Here is an 8,350-nt window from a genome sequence, read left to right on the forward strand (position 1 = left end):
AATTGTTGAGTTTCATATTAGCGAAGAACATCTACATGGAAAAATACAAGATAGTTGCCTTATCAGTTTTAGAACGTTTCCTGACCGTGCACTGTCAACTTCAAGCTGCTCCAGCTAACATGAAGAAGTGACCTTCGGGAGGTTCATAACCATGCCTGAGCACGTTAGCGCTATAGCATGTCGTCTTTTTGAAGAAGCGCTTCTCTGCCTGTTCCTGTGCGGACTCGCTTCGCGGTTTCTTTTATTCTGCTGTCGGTTTAAAAAGCCCGGCCGCACCTCGTCTTTTGCTGCCTCGTAACAACGACACTCCTGGCATGCTGTCTTCTTGAAGATGCACTGCTGCGCCTGGACCTCTGGGGACCTGCATCATGGGTATTGTATTCATGTCGACTTGTTAAAGAACGCGTCTCCTCTGCTGGCTTGCACAACGACTTCTGTCCTCATGTCGTCTCCTTAAAGAAGGCCTGCTGCACCTGGCCCTCTGTGGTCTCGCATCACCATGACTGTCGGCATGCCGTCCACTTAAAGAAGCATGGTTTCTCGTGGTGCTCTGCAGACTTTCTTCATAGCTTCTATTCACATGTCCTCTCTTTAAAGAAGCCCGACGGGCTTCAATGGCCTCGCCACCCGGCTAATCTTCTTACGACGACCTCCTTATTCTATTGCATAAAAGGAACATCAGTTTTCTCAGACGACTGTTTCAAAGCAGCCCTCTCTTGCGCAGCACAGCACGCTGCAGCTATGAGTCTGCACGGGACGAGGGTACAGCGCCGCGACGCGGTATAGATCCTGGGCTGTCGCTGGTAATGTCCATTCGGGGCCTCTAAGGCTGGGTGGCTTGGAAGAGCGCAAGCAGGTTAGGCAAACGTTTCCTTCATGCCTGATCGCGAAAGCCATGGCTCAAACCTTGGCCGGATGCTTATCACGCGGGCGCTTATCTCGGAACCAACAGCAACACGAAGCTCTCCCGTGGGCAGAGCAAAAGTCGCGAAGCTGGCATCTCGTCACTAAGTCGCGGAAGAGAGCGCTATAATCGCGGTGCGTTTCGACGCACGGAGCACACTGCCACGTGGTATATCATAAGGATTGACGGGCTCTCATTTTCCCACAGTAAAAAAGGGCTACGCTAGCCAAGACTACCTCTTCAGCAGCACCTAGGTAGGACATTTTCATGGCGGTCGACAACTTTTCTGTTCACAGCTGAGCGTTTAACGCCAGATTTCAGAAATTAATGAATAATGACGACTAATTTATTGAGTGGGTGGAACTCGGAAGAACGCAGTGTTTATATTTTCAAGCCTTGATCCATTTTAGCTGGGACTACACCATGTGCACGAAAACGTAAGAAACTCTAAGACCCTCACCCACAAGGTGCATGTTAGTGTTCATTCTTTCGATTTTTCGCAACCGCTACTTTGTTCAAGACGACCTTGCCGCTCCAGTGTAACACTTTTTTATTATTATCTGGGAAGTAGCAGCTGCTTTATCAAGTAACGCAAGTTATTTAAGTGAGACAAGAACGCCAACGAAAGATGAAATCACACAATGTTTCGGAATATGCTTTAGTAGAACGTTCTGGCGTGCTTGTTGGTTCATTTTCGAAGAAGGTTAGGAACTGCTGAAAAGGACGAGGACGGGGCAAAAAGAAACAAATACGCCCGTTGTGTAGTATTGGTTTTTTACCTCCTGTCCTCGTCTTTTTGCGCAGTTTTTAACCTTTCTTGGAACCTACTCGGTTCTTTCATCAGGTGTAACTGTGGGTTAGTTGCAGCTTGCCTTTTAAATCCCTTAAGTTACCTTCCCAACCAGACAGACCTCTGTCGAATGTTTTCTTTTGAAGGCAAGTTACGTTCGGCTACTGCGTAACTAATTATAAGTCGCGACAAAATTTCAATAATAATTAATGTGTAATGCCCCTTCCACTCCTTCACAGTTATTGCTCCACAAAAGATCCTATCTTGATAAATAATGCGACTTTACCTGGCAGCGGCGTATTGCTGCCACTAGTTTAATTCCGTCGTCTTCCTCCTAAGCGCATCATCGGCGGAAGCTTTGCAAGAGGCCAGCGGACAGCATGAGCCGGCGCAGGGGAAGACATTGTTCACAGGGGCGTACCGAAGAATCTCCCGAGTGGAAACAAACGCCGTCGCCAATTGCCGCAGGCCTCTCGGGGCGACGAGCTGACAAGAGGAAGGAAACGCAGACTGCGCTGCGCTATCGGGCATGCACGAGGGGGCAGGCCCCCTCGGCGCTGCCCTCCCGTCTCAGCGCAGCACGCCCGAGCAGAGCGGCTCCCCGTGTTTGCCGAAAGCTACACTTTTGTTCTCCGTTTGCGTGCGCATTAGTCCCGTCCACATAATTCCCCGCTCTGAGGAAAGTTTGTGCCCAGCTTGCGCCGCGACGAATAGAGCAATATAGAGAGAAACGTGCGAAATCTCAGGAAGACGAGGAAACGGGATTCGCGTAAAAGAAGCAAGCGAGCATAGCAGCCGGTCTGCTGTGTCTTCTCTCCTTCTCGGCGTAGACAAGCCCGCTAATATGGGGAGCCTGCCGCCATTCGCCAGCAGCAGGGCACGAGGGTAGAACTCTCCCTTCCATCCTCCATTTTCTTCTACCTTCTCGCCTTGATCCCGTCAGCGCCAGATTGACTTTGTATTGCGCACGGTGACGGAGCGTGCGGCTGTGCCGCGTCATTTCGAGCCTCCCTACTTCTGGCCGCAGCAGCGGTGAGGGCCATCGTTCACGTCAGCGCTGACGTCGGGCGCACGAAGTTTGCAGGCAATGGCAGTGAGCCTAAAATGCCGCCAGTTGTCTCTCCTCGCGAGCCCTCTTTTTTTTTTTTTTGTCGCTCAGCCGTGCGAGTGGTAAGGAGTGCGCTTCATTTTCCACTAATTCGTGTTGGCTAGTTTGCGCTCTGCACCACAGGCGGTATGCACTTCTTTTTACGTTTGTGCTACATTTACTGTTCGTTGTGTTCACACTAGACCTCTTACGTTGCAGCTGAAGATGGTAATTAGAAAAAGCCATACCGTCAGCCCCCCGCACTCCTCAGACAGAAAGGGAGAAATAAAATGGTTGTTTTGGTTATCGTGTAAATAATTAGACGCTTAGGACGAATGTACAAAGCATTTATTGGGCGCAAAAGCCCACCCTTTTGTGACAGACATGCGCCAACGGGAATGGTATGAAAATATCAACATACCAAAAAAGGTAGACCAAAAAGTTGAAGAAAACAGAAAGACGGTTTCTTGGGCTAGAGGTTGCTCAAAATTTTGACGAAAACGGAGACGTAGGATATAAAAAGTCTGATGTGTCGCAGTTGAAAAAGTGTCTCATGTCCCCGTCTTCTTGTGCGCTCACGGTTTCGTCAACAACAAAGAAAAGGGATGAGAAGTATGGCGACTTCTGAATCAAAGGCGTTTTTATGCGATGTTAGTCTCCCTTTCATGTGGACTTATATAGCAGAACTAGAGTCACATCGGCCTAAAACGTACAAGAAAATAAAATTACTGGCGCGAAGGGCTGACAATAGCTGGCCACACTTGGAGGGGTAATGGAAAGGCAGAATCTATCTCGAAGACAGCAGGTTACCCTCTGAAATGTTGTCTAAATCTTCTGACCAGAGAGATAAAATATAGATAAAAGATCTCGGATCAGTTATGAAAAACGAGAAGAATGCAAGCAATTCTCAGAGATTGCGGGCACAGCCGTAACCGTCGCAGAAAAGGCCCTACACCTGCCGTCCTATATTCCCTAAAAGTAGGTTTTTAGTTTTTTTTTAATAAAGAAGCACAGAATTTTTGCAAGGAGCAAAGGCAGCTCCATCATGACAGGGAATGCTCAGTTTGCACGAGAGAAAGAATTTTGTTGTTATTTCAAGACTGAAGATGAAAATGTCTCATGTTTATTATACGTACGATGGAAAATTATACTTAAAAACCGGGACAAGTGTACTTGGCACTCATATTCATTGAGTTATCATTGAGTTTTAATTGATTTAATCCTCATCTTTCTGTCCCTTTCACACAGAGCTAGCTGCGTATATACAGGAGCAGGTTCTAAAATTAAAAGCAACAGTGATAAAAATATTTGTGTGTTTTGAGGTAGGTCCAAGGATGTCAGAAGGTTAAAGTGTTTCTGTCGGTTGCCACAAAATAAGCAGTCATTGGGCAAATATGAGCGGTATTGCATGATATCCTCAAGATTGACACGAGTCTTGTGAAGTAACAGAAAAATCGCCAGAAAAATGTAATACACGCCTTGCTTTCTCAAGACTACCCACGTATTAGTCATAAGGTGCGTGAAAGTCCCGTTTCCCGAAAACGCTTAGTCCCTAAAAAAGAAGCTTTGGAAGACCTGTGGTAGCTTTGATGCAAGGGCTACTGCATTCCGTTTATCGATATGAGCATCAACTCGAAACTTTAGGAGCCGAAGAAGACGCGTAAAATATACATATATATTATAATCACACGAAGAAAAGAATGCACAAACAAGCCTTCATTATTCTTGTTTGAGCCAGAAATTATCTGGTTAATAAACATTTTAAAGGATTGATCCTTTATTTTTCCATATTTTTCTTCCCTATTTTTTGCCCGCCATAGTGGAGTGTTATGTTTGTCTGCGCCGAGTCCTGTAAAGGTGCCTTCTTTTATCGCTAGCATCTTCTCGCACAAACCAACCCATTTTTACGACCAACCAATGACTACGGTTTTCATTTCCTACGCAGCGGGATTGCCACGAAACGCATTTTTCCGTAATCACAGGGCAGACCTTGGTTCATGCCTGACCGCTTTGGTGATCTGCGGCCCTCAGTGCAGCTCTCTTGGTTTGGTAGTTTTGGAGCCTGCAGAAGCAGCAGCGGCATAATGATTATACCAGCGGAAAAGAAAGAAACAAGAAGGAGAAATGCAGCCTTCGTTGGTCCACATGCAAAGTTGCGGTTACAGACTCAATTCTCGCAGCAAAGAGTTCCGCAAGGCATGGAAAGATAGTGCAGGGGGAGGGGAGGACTCGCCAGCATTTCCCGGTAGCCTGGTGGTAATAATAATCTGGCTTCGAACCCGTGGGGGCGAGACAAATCCTCACAAATAACCCGCAAGTTACCCCGCGTCGTCTGCCTCGCCCTTCCGTCCTCCCTGCCGGCTTCCGACACCAATGCGTGGGGATGAGACGGCAGGAAGAAGGCGAGCGTGTGCGGGGCTGGGCGGAGGCCGACGCTGCTTTGCGGGGATGGTTATCTCAAGCTGCGCTCGTCTCCGACGTCGCGCGCTCTGTGGATGGGGGCGACAGCAGCTGCGAGCGGAGATGACGGCGGCGGGTGGGGGCCGCGCACGGCTGCGCGCAGGCCTCGCAGCCCCGGCATTGCAGTGGCGACGGCGACTGATTAAGTCGACCGCCGCTCCCGAACACTTTGTAGGTCGTTTGTCAGCGGCTGGAAGGACTTGTGACCGAAAGGGGAGAGAGGGTAAAGGAAAGGGACGCGATACTCGCGAGAAACCCCCGCGTCCGTCTGACAGCACGGCCGTTTCGAACGGCCAATGGAAATCAATGGCCCGGAAGCAGCTCTGACAGATATGGCGCGCGATGCTGTGGGTGGCTGTGTCGCACGCCTTTGTCTGTGCGTGCTGTTCGTGTGTGCGTTGTTGTGACTGCGTTTGCGGATACAACGTTTAGACCCTCGCGTGTTTCTGTCTACTCGAATCTCTGCGTGCAATTGCAACATGAGCGCAATTTCGCTCCTGATATTAGACTTACTCGGAAGAGATACTCAATATTCGATTCTGAAGACAAGAATATTGGCTGTTCAGGGAAGTGCGGCCGACAGCGTTCCATGTTCTTTTACGAGCTGAGCACTCACTGGGAAGTAAGAAAGGGCGTTGGAGCTTCAGTAAATAATATTGTTTCCACTAATTTTATTGGAAAGCGATTTATGCGAAAGCATATATAAGGCCTATTTCATTTGAACCGTCCTCTTGGGCAGCATACGGATCTGTATGACTGTATCTCTCTGGTCGACAAGATGAAAAGCTCATGTTTTACTCCTTCACTGCAATAGCTTTCGTTGTTTAAAACGCACACATTATTACACCAACGCTAGCACGCAGCAATAGAAGTTTTTCTCACCCGAACTGGAGAGCGCTCTGGACATGTCAGAAGCGCCATTATTTTTAATATTGTTTCGCAGTACGAAGCTTTGTAACGAGCGAAGTACGTTAAGCCAGCAGAGACCATTTCACATGGGGTGTTTTTCCACTGCGATTTTCGGAGATGCGGAAACACTAGCAATAGCCCAGTCCCGTACTACTCAGGTCCTTGAAGCTGTGATTTTGCAGTTTCCTAAAAACATGCTGTGAAATTCACATATTGCTGTAAGTTACCCACCCGAAAGGTATTCGCAGAAAGCGGTAAAATTTTTTAATGATTGATTTTCATGCTTTAATTAAAAATTTATTGTTTTGTTCTTAGAAGGGCACTTAGGACAACTGCACCAAATTGGTCTTCTTATAAAAATCGGATAGCTGGGTTTTTTCAGCTCTGCTGTCGTTTGTTCCTCACCAAAAGACGCATTCATTGCTGAATGTTTTGAAGTTGGAGCATTTTTTTTTAATCATATGAGGGCAGCGCAAAATGGACACGGAACACAGAAGTAGCACTAAAGACAGGACGAGACAAGACAGGAGGAGACGGAACTTAGGTGTTCCGTGACGATTTCCCGCTGCTCTCTTATGATTCCAGCAGGAACCAACTGGCTCAAAATGAAATTTTAATCGAAGCATTTTTTTTTGCCTGCCACTCTGTAACGCTGGTGATTAGCACTGGCGAACTCGTGACGCCATTTATTTCGTCGAATGACCTAAGCGTACCTTGATCACTGGAGAGGATAGCCGAGCGGTGCGGTCCAGACTCGCGGATCCGCCACGGACACCTCTCGCCGTTTGTTCCTGGAAACGTCGTGTGGCGGCGATACCTGTCTTTCCTTTTTCCGTCCGTGCTAAATCATAAAAGCTTCGAATTCACTTATAGTGCCCTCTTGATCGTCAGACTGTTGTTCCTTATCGGCCATATCACTGAGGGGCTAGTGTCAGTCAGTTCATTTCTATTAGTTGACAGCAAAAAAAAAAAATGCATGCAGTGTCGCATTTAGCTCCCTGGTCAGCTAGTACTATCGGTGCCTAGGGCAGCATGAGTCTTCATCAGTGAGCAGTGAGAAGAATGACCCGAGTGGCATGAGTGCCTTGCGCCGAATTCGGGCGACCGGCACAACCATTCACAAGGCGTGTTCTGTTTCGCCGTTTTAAACTTCGTAGCAGCTCTTTCCAACGGGCTGCGATCACATTTAGGTCGAAGAGCGCCATGATTGCTCGTTGCAGTCAGAACTGCAGCATCAGCTCGCACGCCTCTACAAAACCCTTTTTTTTTCTCTCGCGCTTCACCAGGCAACTTCGTGTGCCAGTACGAAGTACTGTTAGCAGGCCTCTAGCATTCATTCCACGTAGAGAGATGGTGATTGCTCAACACTGCTAAAGTGTCCGAATAACTGAAAGTCGCTTACTTCCGAAAGACGAGCATCTCAAAGAAAAAGAAGATCACGGAATTTCGAAAGCGAAAATTGCATCAGAAAGAGAAGAAGACAAAGTGAAGATGAAGAGGAGCAGAGTGTCATCTAGTAGTGTGACCTGAGTTCGACACGCCTTATGCTGCAGCCCTGTTACCTCCTTCCAATGACCTGCTTTTCGGTGTTTGGTGAGGCCGTTCCAAAAATCGGTATGCTTTGTCTAGGTATAAGGTTTTTTTTTTTTTTTTGCTACTGTTAGGGTTAATATCCCGTACGACGTAGAGGTCCCTGACCTCCCCGAGTGGATGTCCGGCATCGTGGTTCGCCATTCTGCCACTTCGCCGGCCAAAGCCCTCCCTCTGAATTCGTTCTGTAAAAACAGAGTTAGCATGATTCTGCGGTATAAGTATCGGTTGGAGATGAAGTCAAGGTAGATGTAGAGTGGTAGCGCTGCTTGCATAGCGAGTCTGCAGCACAGCAGGGGACGAGGACACACGTAGAAGAAACGAACAACACGAGCGCTAACTTCCAACAAATTTTATTTCACACATGCATCACATTTATACGCTAAAGACATGCTATTACTTGTGCTAACAGTGTCGATGCATTTATTTGTTTATTACCCTCAAGGTCATGGACGCCACAAGATCTTCGGTTGGGTTTGACTCCGTGGAGTATAGTGCTTTCGTACCAAGAAAGTTACCAAGCGCTTGAAATCAACAGCGGCCGCACGCAGTGAAGTCACGAGGTGACCAGATATGCCGGCAACTGGCGACAAGACCCAGAATAGTCAAG

Source organism: Amblyomma americanum, chromosome 1 (assembly GCF_052857255.1).
Source record: "Amblyomma americanum isolate KBUSLIRL-KWMA chromosome 1, ASM5285725v1, whole genome shotgun sequence".
Lineage (NCBI taxonomy): Eukaryota > Metazoa > Arthropoda > Arachnida > Ixodida > Ixodidae > Amblyomma > Amblyomma americanum.